At 37.8% G+C, this 10056-nt stretch overlaps 1 long non-coding RNA gene across 2 annotated transcripts; it reads left to right on the plus strand.

The window, feature by feature from the left end:
* Positions 1-2678: 2678 nt before the first annotated feature.
* LOC116526004 lies at positions 2679-9383 on the plus strand. 2 transcript variants are annotated; one of them, XR_004257914.1, is made up of 2 exons: positions 2679-2926; positions 5959-9383. It is a non-coding gene; the product is annotated as an uncharacterized LOC116526004 (long non-coding RNA). The 2 variants fall into 2 exon arrangements; XR_004257915.1 differs by lacking the exon at positions 2679-2926 and adding an exon at positions 5255-5612.
* The last annotated feature ends 673 nt before the right edge of the window (positions 9384-10056 follow it).

The following is a 10056-nucleotide window of genomic DNA, read 5'->3' on the forward strand; positions in this document are numbered from 1 at the left end:
TAAAAAAGACAGCAGACTTAAATTCTCTCCTATGTTAATTGACTTGTGTTAGAGTTGAATCTGTGCTATTTGTGTGTGTTGTCTTTATTAGTTCGCAAGTTGGCAATTTTTAAAGGGTTTTAGTTTGGGGGGTTATTGGTGGTTTAAAAAATTGCCCTACCATATCTTATTATCTCATTCCCAAACCATGTCCTTACCCATCTTTTATTTTCCTTTGGTTTAGAGACACAGTGGCCAAGCCCTTCTGAGTGGGGATGTATATATATGTGTGTGTGTAATAGGATAGATTAAGAAAATTGGGACATACATATCCTGTGTGTTAAACACACACACCTATCCCTCAACCTATTTCTGTTACCACAAAGAGACCAGATCAAGGCCAGGCATGGTGTCTCAGGGAAACTGACTTTAGGAGACTGGACTTTGGGAGACTGAGGCAGAAAGATCACTTGAGCCTAGGAGTTTGAGACCAGCCTAGGCAACATAGTGAGATCCTTGTCTCTACAAAAAAATTTTAAAAATTAGCCAGGCATGGTGGGGCATACCTGTATTCCCAGCTACTCAAGAGGCTGAGGTGGGAGGATTCCTTGAGCCCAGGAAGTCAAGGCCACAGTGAACCAAGATTATACCACTGCACTCCAGCCTGGGTGACAGAGTAAGACCCTGTCTCAAACAAACAAAAAAAAGACTGGGTTAAAAATTACAGGACAAGGATTAGAAAGATCAAGGGAACAGGCGGGAAGATTGGAAAGAAGTCCTGAAAGTGAGTCTTGTTCATTATCTCAAGTGCCAAGATTTTTTAGTAGAGATTGATTTGAAACAAACTTAGGGGATTTTGCATTAGCAGTTATAGGGAGATGTGGAATAGGGTGACCCAAACCCAAAGCTAAGGAACATATTTAAAATAGAACCAAACTCTACTTAGTAGGGATTTGGAGCAGGCATTTGGTTTATTTTTTCTTCTTCCTCATATAATAAATATCAGGATTATAAAGGAAACTCTCATGAACTAAAACATCTCTAAACTAAAACATTTCTAAGTAGTACTCTATCAGGTACATTTTAAAAAATGGGATATTTACCCCTAATATTCTTGGAAAATCAGTCACATTAACACCAGCTCCTCTGTCATAGTTTGAAGTAGTTGTTTTATATAGAATTTAAAAGTGTAATTTAAAAAATTCTAGAAACATTGTGATGAAAGCTGAAGTTTATATTTTTCTAATTTCTTAAGCCTGAACGTTCACTCTTAAAAGGGGGTTCAAACTTTAAAAACGGAACTATAGAGAGCCTATAGGATCTATGTTTTAGCCCACACAATACTGTTTCTGCCAGTGTTCATCAGATGGTGATGAGATGATGCTTGTATAGCTTGCTTTAAAACAAGGCGTGCTTTCCCTTGGTCCGTTTTTTTTTTTTTTTTTTTTTTTTTTAAAGATTTTTACTGGAAAATAAATTAGATTGCATAGCAGCGTCTGGACCCCAACAACAAAACTGGCAACTGATTTGTAGTTGTGAAATAATCTATCCACTATGATGTTGAATATTTTACCTTAGCAGGCATTCTCAAACTAAATAGGCTGTCATTTGAGGGTCACTAGAGACACAATGACTTATGTAATAAAGATTACAACAGATCAAGTTCCTAGCCTCAGACAGTCTTTGCACAGCTGTCTGATATGCCCCAGCATATTATAGGCCATCATGGAATCCTTTGAGTCAACAATCATCTTTGTGTGATGTTAGTGAAGTAAAGCTGCTTTGTGATGTAGTCCAAATAAGGCTTTTAGAATTCCCTGTTGTACCGAAAGTGAAATTCCGTGTTTTTTCACTAGGGGCAATTTTGTTTCCCAGGGAACATTTGGCAATGTCTGGAGACATGTTTGATTGTCACAGCAGAGGAGGGGGTGCTATTGGCTCTACTTGGGCAGATGCCAGAGATGCCACTAAATGTTAATGTACAGGACAGCCCCCTCCCGCCAACAAAGACTTCTGGCTCAAGATGTCAATAATACCAAGATTGAGAAACTGAAAAACAAAAAAGTATGTCTCTGTAAATGCTCGCCATTCAGTTAGGCTTTACTACTTGTAAGGGGGAGTAAGGACAGGGGGAGTGTCCTGGAGTTGCTGTGACTTTATTCATTGAAATTCTGAGGTGTCTTAGAAATGAGCAAGCACAAGAAAGTGAAACATTAGCTGATCACAGTGCTCATGTCTTAGAATGACTTATTCCCAGCAAAGTGTCCAAAGAGTTGTGCCAGATAAACTCTATGGGGGGTCAAGGCCTTGCAAAAATGTCATGTTAAAGATGGAGACAATAATAATTCATGGATCCCTATAAGCAAACCTGAAGGACCAGGAGCTTTCTTGAGCAGACAGATTTCAAATGGGGAAAGTCCTGGGACTTATGAGTGAACGGGTTGGTCTGGGACTACACCCAACTCAATACACATGCAGCAGGGGAATTCATAGAAAGCCACCAGCCAAATTTACTCTTTCTTTTAATGGTTCAGTTTGGTTTAAAAAAAAAAAATGTGTATATATATATATATATATATATATATATTTATATACACAAAATTTTCTGAGACTAGTTCATGCTCATGATTATGCTCTTGTGCATGACTATGTTATTCTTTCTCTTCTTCACCTGTCCTTTTGGTCTTTGCAGCAGAAAGAAATCTGGGAGAGATAAATGTAATAATAGAAAAAGGGTGGTATTATAAAGATAAGATTAAAACTGATAAAGTGAATTATTTTTCTTTTTGGAGTAAATTCATGGAATTGGCCACTCAGCAATTAATTTTTGAGCAATTGACCTAGAGCTTCCACGTGCAATCTGGGTGAGGAGAAAGAAAGTGCCGATTATCATCTGCCGTTTATGATGTTCAGAAGCAGAGCACTGAGATCATCTGTGTCAAGCCAGGTAGGTGAGAGACTCTTGTATCTTCTGATCATCCTGGAGATACCTGCTGAGATTTCACCTTGCTCTTCAGGGCTTTCTTCAAAAGACTAACACTGGGTTCCCAGCCACAGGCCAGAGTGCTCAGACAGGTACCACAAGAGCTCGTTCCATCCCACCTGTTGTTTCAGGATCAAACATAAGCCTATGGAACCTGAGCATGAGAAGCATTTTTATAAAAAGCTTCCCAATTTTGCGTGGTATAGCCAGGATTGGGAACCAGTAATCTGTGTAACACAATGGTAATTTTTTAAATACATAAATTAGTAATTCACTATATTCAAGATAAAATGGTAACCATTTTTGGTACATCTCATGAGTGTACATTGTATCATTCTTGTTATGAAGCTGTTTAGATAATCTGGGCTGAATTTCACATTATCAGCCTCTTCTGTTCTTTTAAAGTTCTCTAGTTGTTTAATTTCTCCATTATTTCCTTGAAGTCTTAAAAAAACCCTTTGATTATTAAGAAGGAATAACTTGATTGCCATTTTATCCTAATAAACATTTGTTTCAAAAGCGATTTTTCTATATCACTGATAGTCTTGTGGTGAGAACAGCAAGATCATAATTTCCTGGAATTTTGTGTTATTTTCCACAAAATAATAAAGCCCTTCTCTAACATACATACCTTAGCAAGTATTCTCTACTGACATTCTGATTTTAATGTACACAATATTTGACTTTATACTTTCATAATCATTAGATGTAATTTTATTGATTATTCATCCATATCTGTTTCAACATTCACCAATCATAAATGAGCATGCTTTCCAGAAAACGATCCTAACTGTATAAGTTCAAAAACTAAAATACAGTAAATATATAAGATTTCCCATTCTGTATAACTGTCCTTGGCATCGCACTCCCTGCCTATGACCTTAGGATAGACTAGGAACTCTAGGAAGACAACCTAAGCTGAAAACTAGGGTGTGTGTTTGTGTTTGGGTTGCTTTGGTTAAATTATGGAACTTTTCTCTTTCTCAATGTTTTTGAACCAAAAAACGATTAAAAACTACCTTTCACCTAACTTTTAGTTCTTTTTTCCCAGCTATGAGACTAGTACCCTAGTGTTTGCTTCGCTGACCAATCACTTTTTAAATTTTAGTCCATTACATTAAACTTTTCATTTTGACCTATTTTTGGCTTACAGAAAAGGTAGAAAAATTTTACTAAAAATTCCTTTATGTCTCACCCAGCTTACCCTTATATGTACATCTTACATAACCATAACACAATGGTCAAGAACAGAAAATTAACATCAATATAATACTAATTATAGACATTTTCTCAAATTTTACCAATTTTTCCATTATCATCCTTTCTCTGTTTTAAGATCCTACCTGGAGTCCCACATTGCATTTAATTAATTCTCCCTCGTCTCTTCTGGTCTGTAACGGTTTGTCAGCCCTTGGTTATCTTTTATCACTTGACACTTACGAAGACTGTTGATCTGTTGTTTTGTCTTCGAGACGAGGTTTTGCTGTGGTGCCAGGCTGGAGTGCAGTGACTAGTCACAGGCTCACTGCAGCCTCAAACTCCTGGCCTCAAGGCATCTTCCTGCCTCAGCCTCTCAGGTAGCTGGGACTGCAGGAGTGCAACGTGCCCAGCTGGATCAGTTGTTCTAAAGAATGTCTCTGAATTTGAATTATTCTGATACTTTTTCATAGTTGGAATGAGGTTATGGATTTTTGGCAAGACTGCCATAGAAATGATGTTGTAATGTCCTCAGGGCATCATATTGAGGGGTCGATAACCTCTGTGACTTCTCATTGATATTTACCTTGATTGCTTTGGTTAAGTGGGTGTCTGCCTTTTTTTTACTATAAAGTTACCATTTTTCCCCTTGTAGTTAATAAGTATCTTGGGGAAATATGTCGAAACTATGCAAATTCTATTTCTTCTCAAACTTTTGCCCAGAATTTTTGCAGCCATGAGAGTGCCTTGTCTGTGACCATTGCTATGGTAGTTCCTTAATGGTGATTATGTTTTTTTTTTTTTTTTTGAGACGGAGTTTCACTCTCGTTACCCAGGCTGGAGTGCAATGGCATGATCTTGGCTGACTGCAACCTCCGCCTCCTGGGTTCAGGCAATTCTCCTGCCTCAGCCTCCTGAGTAGCTGGGATTACAGGCACGCACCACCATGCCCAGCTAATGTTTTGTATTTTTAGTAGAGACGGGGTTTCACCATGTTGACCAGGATGGTCTCGATCTCTTGACCTCGTGATCCACCCGTCTCGGCCTCCCAAAGTGCTGGGATTACAGGCTTGAGCCACTGCGCCCGGCTATGTTTTGTTTTTCTTCTACATTATTTAAATTCTACTGAGGAAGAGCCATTTCTTTCCCTATTTGCTTATTTTATTATTTATCACAATTTGGAACCATAGATTTTTATTTTATTCTGTGTGTTCAGTGCTACCATTATTTACTTTGTGACTCAATTTGCTCTAACTTTAGCTAGTCAAGTGGGCCCTTTGTGCTTAAACAGCCTTAATTTGTGTGTGTGTGTGTGTGTGTGTGTGTGTGTGTGTGTGTGTGTGTTTCTTTTATTTTCTGGAACTGCAAGATGTTCTTTACTTTCTACTTCTGTGATCTCTAAAGGTTTCCAGAATAGGACCGATCCCATGAGGGCACTCTTAGCTTTGAAGTGGTAAGCTAATGAGTTCATGTGACTGCTAGTATCTACTCTGTGAATTAGTTCACTTCTATGTCACATGCTACACAATTGTCAAATAAGAATCACCTATACCTACTGCTGTTACAAAATACTAGTGGTGACTGAATATTTACCAAATACTATGCATGAATGAAAAGCAATAAACTGACTTCAGGCTTTTGCTTGGGGAATTGTATGTATGTTGTGTGTGTCTTCAAATGGACCTACGAAAATTTTAGATTATTTTAGATGCTTTGAGGGATTTGGGGGCTGATTTTAAAAAGCAATAAATGACCACAAGGTGGCAATAGCACATATAAGCTTTATTTCCCTTTGACAGGTTGGCATGCAGGACAAGTCCCTCATAGCTGGAGAGCTTCCAGAATTTAAAGTACAGGGAGCCACCGCTAAGAAGGATTGGAGGGTAAGGGAACTTCCAGGGAAGAGGGAAATTTGATAGATGGCTATATGTCTAGATCACATCATTTAGCAGCATGGGAGGAGTCTGACTCAGACAACTCCAAAGGGCAGCTGCAGTTTTGGGTCTTTAGGGCCCAGAGCTTATCTTACCTATTGCTAGCAGATGTTTGGTGCAGTTTTACTGAGTGCATAATACAGTCAGGCTCTAAGTGGCTAAAAAATGCTGATCTGGACTGATTTAACAATTGGATGTGTAAAGATTTGAGTTTGGAGCTATCAGACTTTTGAGCTAATGGTCTCTGCCTCTAGTGAAGGAATAATCTAGGGCCCAATATACAGAGGCCATTGTTGACTCAATTATATAACATTTATAAAGTAGCACTATGATTTTTCATGCTACATCAACTCTCAATTTCATGAATGTAATGAATAATTATTAAAGGTGAGCTGCACAGCTGAGCAGCCTGTCAATCTTGATTTACACAGTAAGAATGATATGTTATTAGCATAGGGATATTTCAGTAGTAAGATCTTAAAACCTGCCTTGCAATTCTATTTCTCCCATTATGTGGGCATCCAATGAGAAGCTGAAGATGACATGCAAATCCTGATAATATACTCACTCCATATCCAAGGGGATTTGGGGAGAATCTGAGGTGGCACCTGTGGTGGAGTGGACAATGTTGGACTTGGTGTTCAAAGTCATCATCAGATCCTGATACTGTTATATGCTTGTCCCATGACCCATAGGCAGAGAATTTAATTTTGTAAAGCCAATTTTCTCTGCAAAATGGTAATAGAACTGTCTAATTCACCTGGTTGTTGTTGGTGCTGGAACAACACCAGCAACGTTACATCCTGAGTCCCAGAATATAAATGCTACCCAGAATGAACTTTTACAGATTGTTTGTAGTCCATGTGATGACGTAATATATCTCTCCCTACCTGATGTGATTGGAATGGTGTGGAGACAACCACTCCACAATGTTGACTCAAAGGTCCACATAATGCTCCATATAATGCTCCATGAAGATAAGGACCACATGTATTTTCTCTACTTCTGAATATCCAAGATTTTACAGGGTACCTGACATATAGTAGGTACTATATAAAGACACTATTTGGACCACTTCTTTAAGAAAACCTCAATTGAATGCGTTTACGGAAGATAAGCTCTAGACATCTGTGTACAGCATAGTACCTAGAGTCAACAATGCATGTTGTGCACTTGAAAATTTGTTAAGAGGGTAGATCTCATGTTAAGTGTCCTTATCAAATAATCCCTGATAAATGCAAATATCTCTTAAATCATTAATGCCTTGGTTTATAGTAATCAATCAAATGAACTTCAGTCACTTAGCAGTATCCTTAGGGAATGGGGCATAATTTTGAGGAAAGGAGGTTTAGAGCATGAGATGTTGTTGAGTAAGGAAAGCATGGCTAAGGTGCTGGGGCAGGTGGTCGCTAAACAGCCAGTAGGGAGTCAGAAGAAGTTAAACATGTTGAAAGGGAAACACTCAAACCTAAGAGAGAGCTTATGAATATGGTCATTTAAAACAAACATGGACAACTTCCTAAGGATGAGCTATGTGCCTATACAACTCTCATGTGAATGAATCTCTATCTTGCTGGGCATAAGATATGATGGAATTACTTGTATCTTGGACACGGTTCATGTTACATAGAGGTGCCACAGAAAGGGGTAGACACACATTTTTGCGGACCCCACAACCCAGTTATCTGTGAAGGCTACACAGTCTTCGGACAGCTGCTGTGCACAGACAACAGCACAGGAAAAGGGAGACAGGGGAGAGGGGGTGGAGGAAGGTAAGTGACAGACACATGGATGCAGGGAAGAAGATGAGAAGCAGTGAAAAGACGATCAAGAGAAAAATGAGACACCAGCAGTGCTGAGAGTTGACGTCATTTGTTTCCAGAGCTCCCAATCAACTCAAAAACGTAGCATAGGCCAAAGTCCTCATGTAACTTTTTTTCCCTATCTTTCCCACTCACAAATCTCAACATTTCCCTTTGAAAGGTACTCATCTACTTCTCAAATATTATACCTACAGATAGAAGTCTTTAGAATCTGAATATTATTTTGTGTCTCAGCCACCAAAAAAAAAAAAAAAAAATTATGGAGAGCAATTGGGCAAATTGAGGGTATGAATGCCAGAAGAAACAATGTATTTTGACAAGAAAAATCGGTTGGCAAATGTTAAGGTTTTTATGAGTAATCATGATGATCCTTTAAGTAATTATAATTTGTTCCATACTCTGTCACAGTCGTTTTGATTGTGGCTTTTTATTAGTGAATAAAGTTATTTAGTCGTCCTTATTTTTAGGAAGAGATTCACAGTATTGAAATATTTCAAATACCAATAATGTTAAATTTCTTGAGTATTTTCCCTTTCTGCTGATGAGTCATTGGACTATCATTCTGTCCCGAGAACATTATAATGACACCAGTCTTAGTCACAAAATCATTACTGTCATAAAGTAAGGAGGCAGGATATGGGAAGAAATCTACACAATGAGACAAACCTGGCTTAATCTTAACAGTTGCAATTATTACCCACATTTTTAAAGCAAGTTTATTTTGAAGTAAATTTTCAAACTTCCCAATGCTTTGTTGCCCTGTCATTAGGCTGTCTCCAGATGAAGAAAGTCTTTGGGCTGCAGGGATAAGTAGTTTGGATGCTGTGGCTTCATAAGTAAATTTTCTTTTTATAAGCATGGCGAATAAGGATCAGGAGTATTATTCTACAGGGAGGCTGAGTGCAGCCATTGATATAAGGCCAGATGTGGTCTGTTCTACCACAGAAACTTAAGGATAGAGCACCTTTTCAGGCTGTGTGGTTCAATCCCTAGTTAAAGTATAAAACTCATAGTAATAATGCTCTTACAACCTTTCACATGGTGGAGACAGACACTGAATATTGGTTGATTAGTAAGGCATTTGTATTGGTAAAGCATTGCAGACTGTTGAAAAGTCTAAATAAAAAATCTGTTCTCAGATGTGATAAATAAATCAAATAGTTCATGTGTATGAAGTTATGTAAGAAATACGATAAATCATTAAATAGTTCTTGTGTAAGAATTAAAGCAGGTTGCTTTCCTAGTAAGGTTACAACACATCAAAATATAATATTGTGACTTTCACTTTTCAGTGTGACAAAGTACAAGTAGATCAGCACATAGAACTGTTTTTTTTGTTTTGTTTTGTTTTGTTTTCCACTATTTCACACAACTGGGGTGTCCAAAGATTTGATAATGGGTAAGAAAGATGACCTGAATGGTGAATTCTGTAAACTTGTCTCCTTTATTAATAAACACATTCAAACTCAAAGAAACTGGCGAAGAATATCTAGGCTATCTAACAAACATTCCTTCAGCAATACGTGTTTAACCTTTGCTTTGTCTTTGGCTTTTCATTAGGCCAAAGGTTCAAAAGATAAAAGAGAGTCTTGATCTAAAGACTATATGATTGCTCAGGGAATCATGGGAAAACAGTGATCCGAAAATATTCCTGGCAAAGAATACACTAATAATCATTTTCACATTTCCCTGCAGTGTCTCTATTTACTCATAGGTAAAATTGTTGTTTAAAAAAATCCTCAAATAGGTCATCCTTCTGCTGGACCCACATTTAACTGTTCAAAATAATTGATCTTTGTTGACTTTATTAAACTATCAAGTATCAAAATTCCACAACTTTTCTGCAGAGCCCTCTGCTTTCATCTATTTTGGACAGGGATTTATTGCTTATTTCTCTCTGAATTGTTTGGCAATCTAAGGTCATTTACTCTGACTTTGTCACTAAGCAATATCTTCTGTTGGCACAGAAAGTCATTCTTAAGAAAACTTCTCTTTCTTCTTATCAGTCAAAATTATGCTTCCTTTAATATTTTACTTCAGGCCTATTTTTCATCATGCTGTCTTTCTCTGGAACTTTTCCTTTATTTGAGGGGGGCCGGTGGTAGGCACAGAAGCCAATCATACTTGCTTTAAAATAGAT

This window comes from Sapajus apella, unplaced genomic scaffold (genome assembly GCF_009761245.1).
Source record: "Sapajus apella isolate SASKATOON/1434 unplaced genomic scaffold, GSC_monkey_1.0 scaffold49, whole genome shotgun sequence".
Taxonomy (NCBI): Eukaryota; Metazoa; Chordata; class Mammalia; order Primates; family Cebidae; genus Sapajus; species Sapajus apella.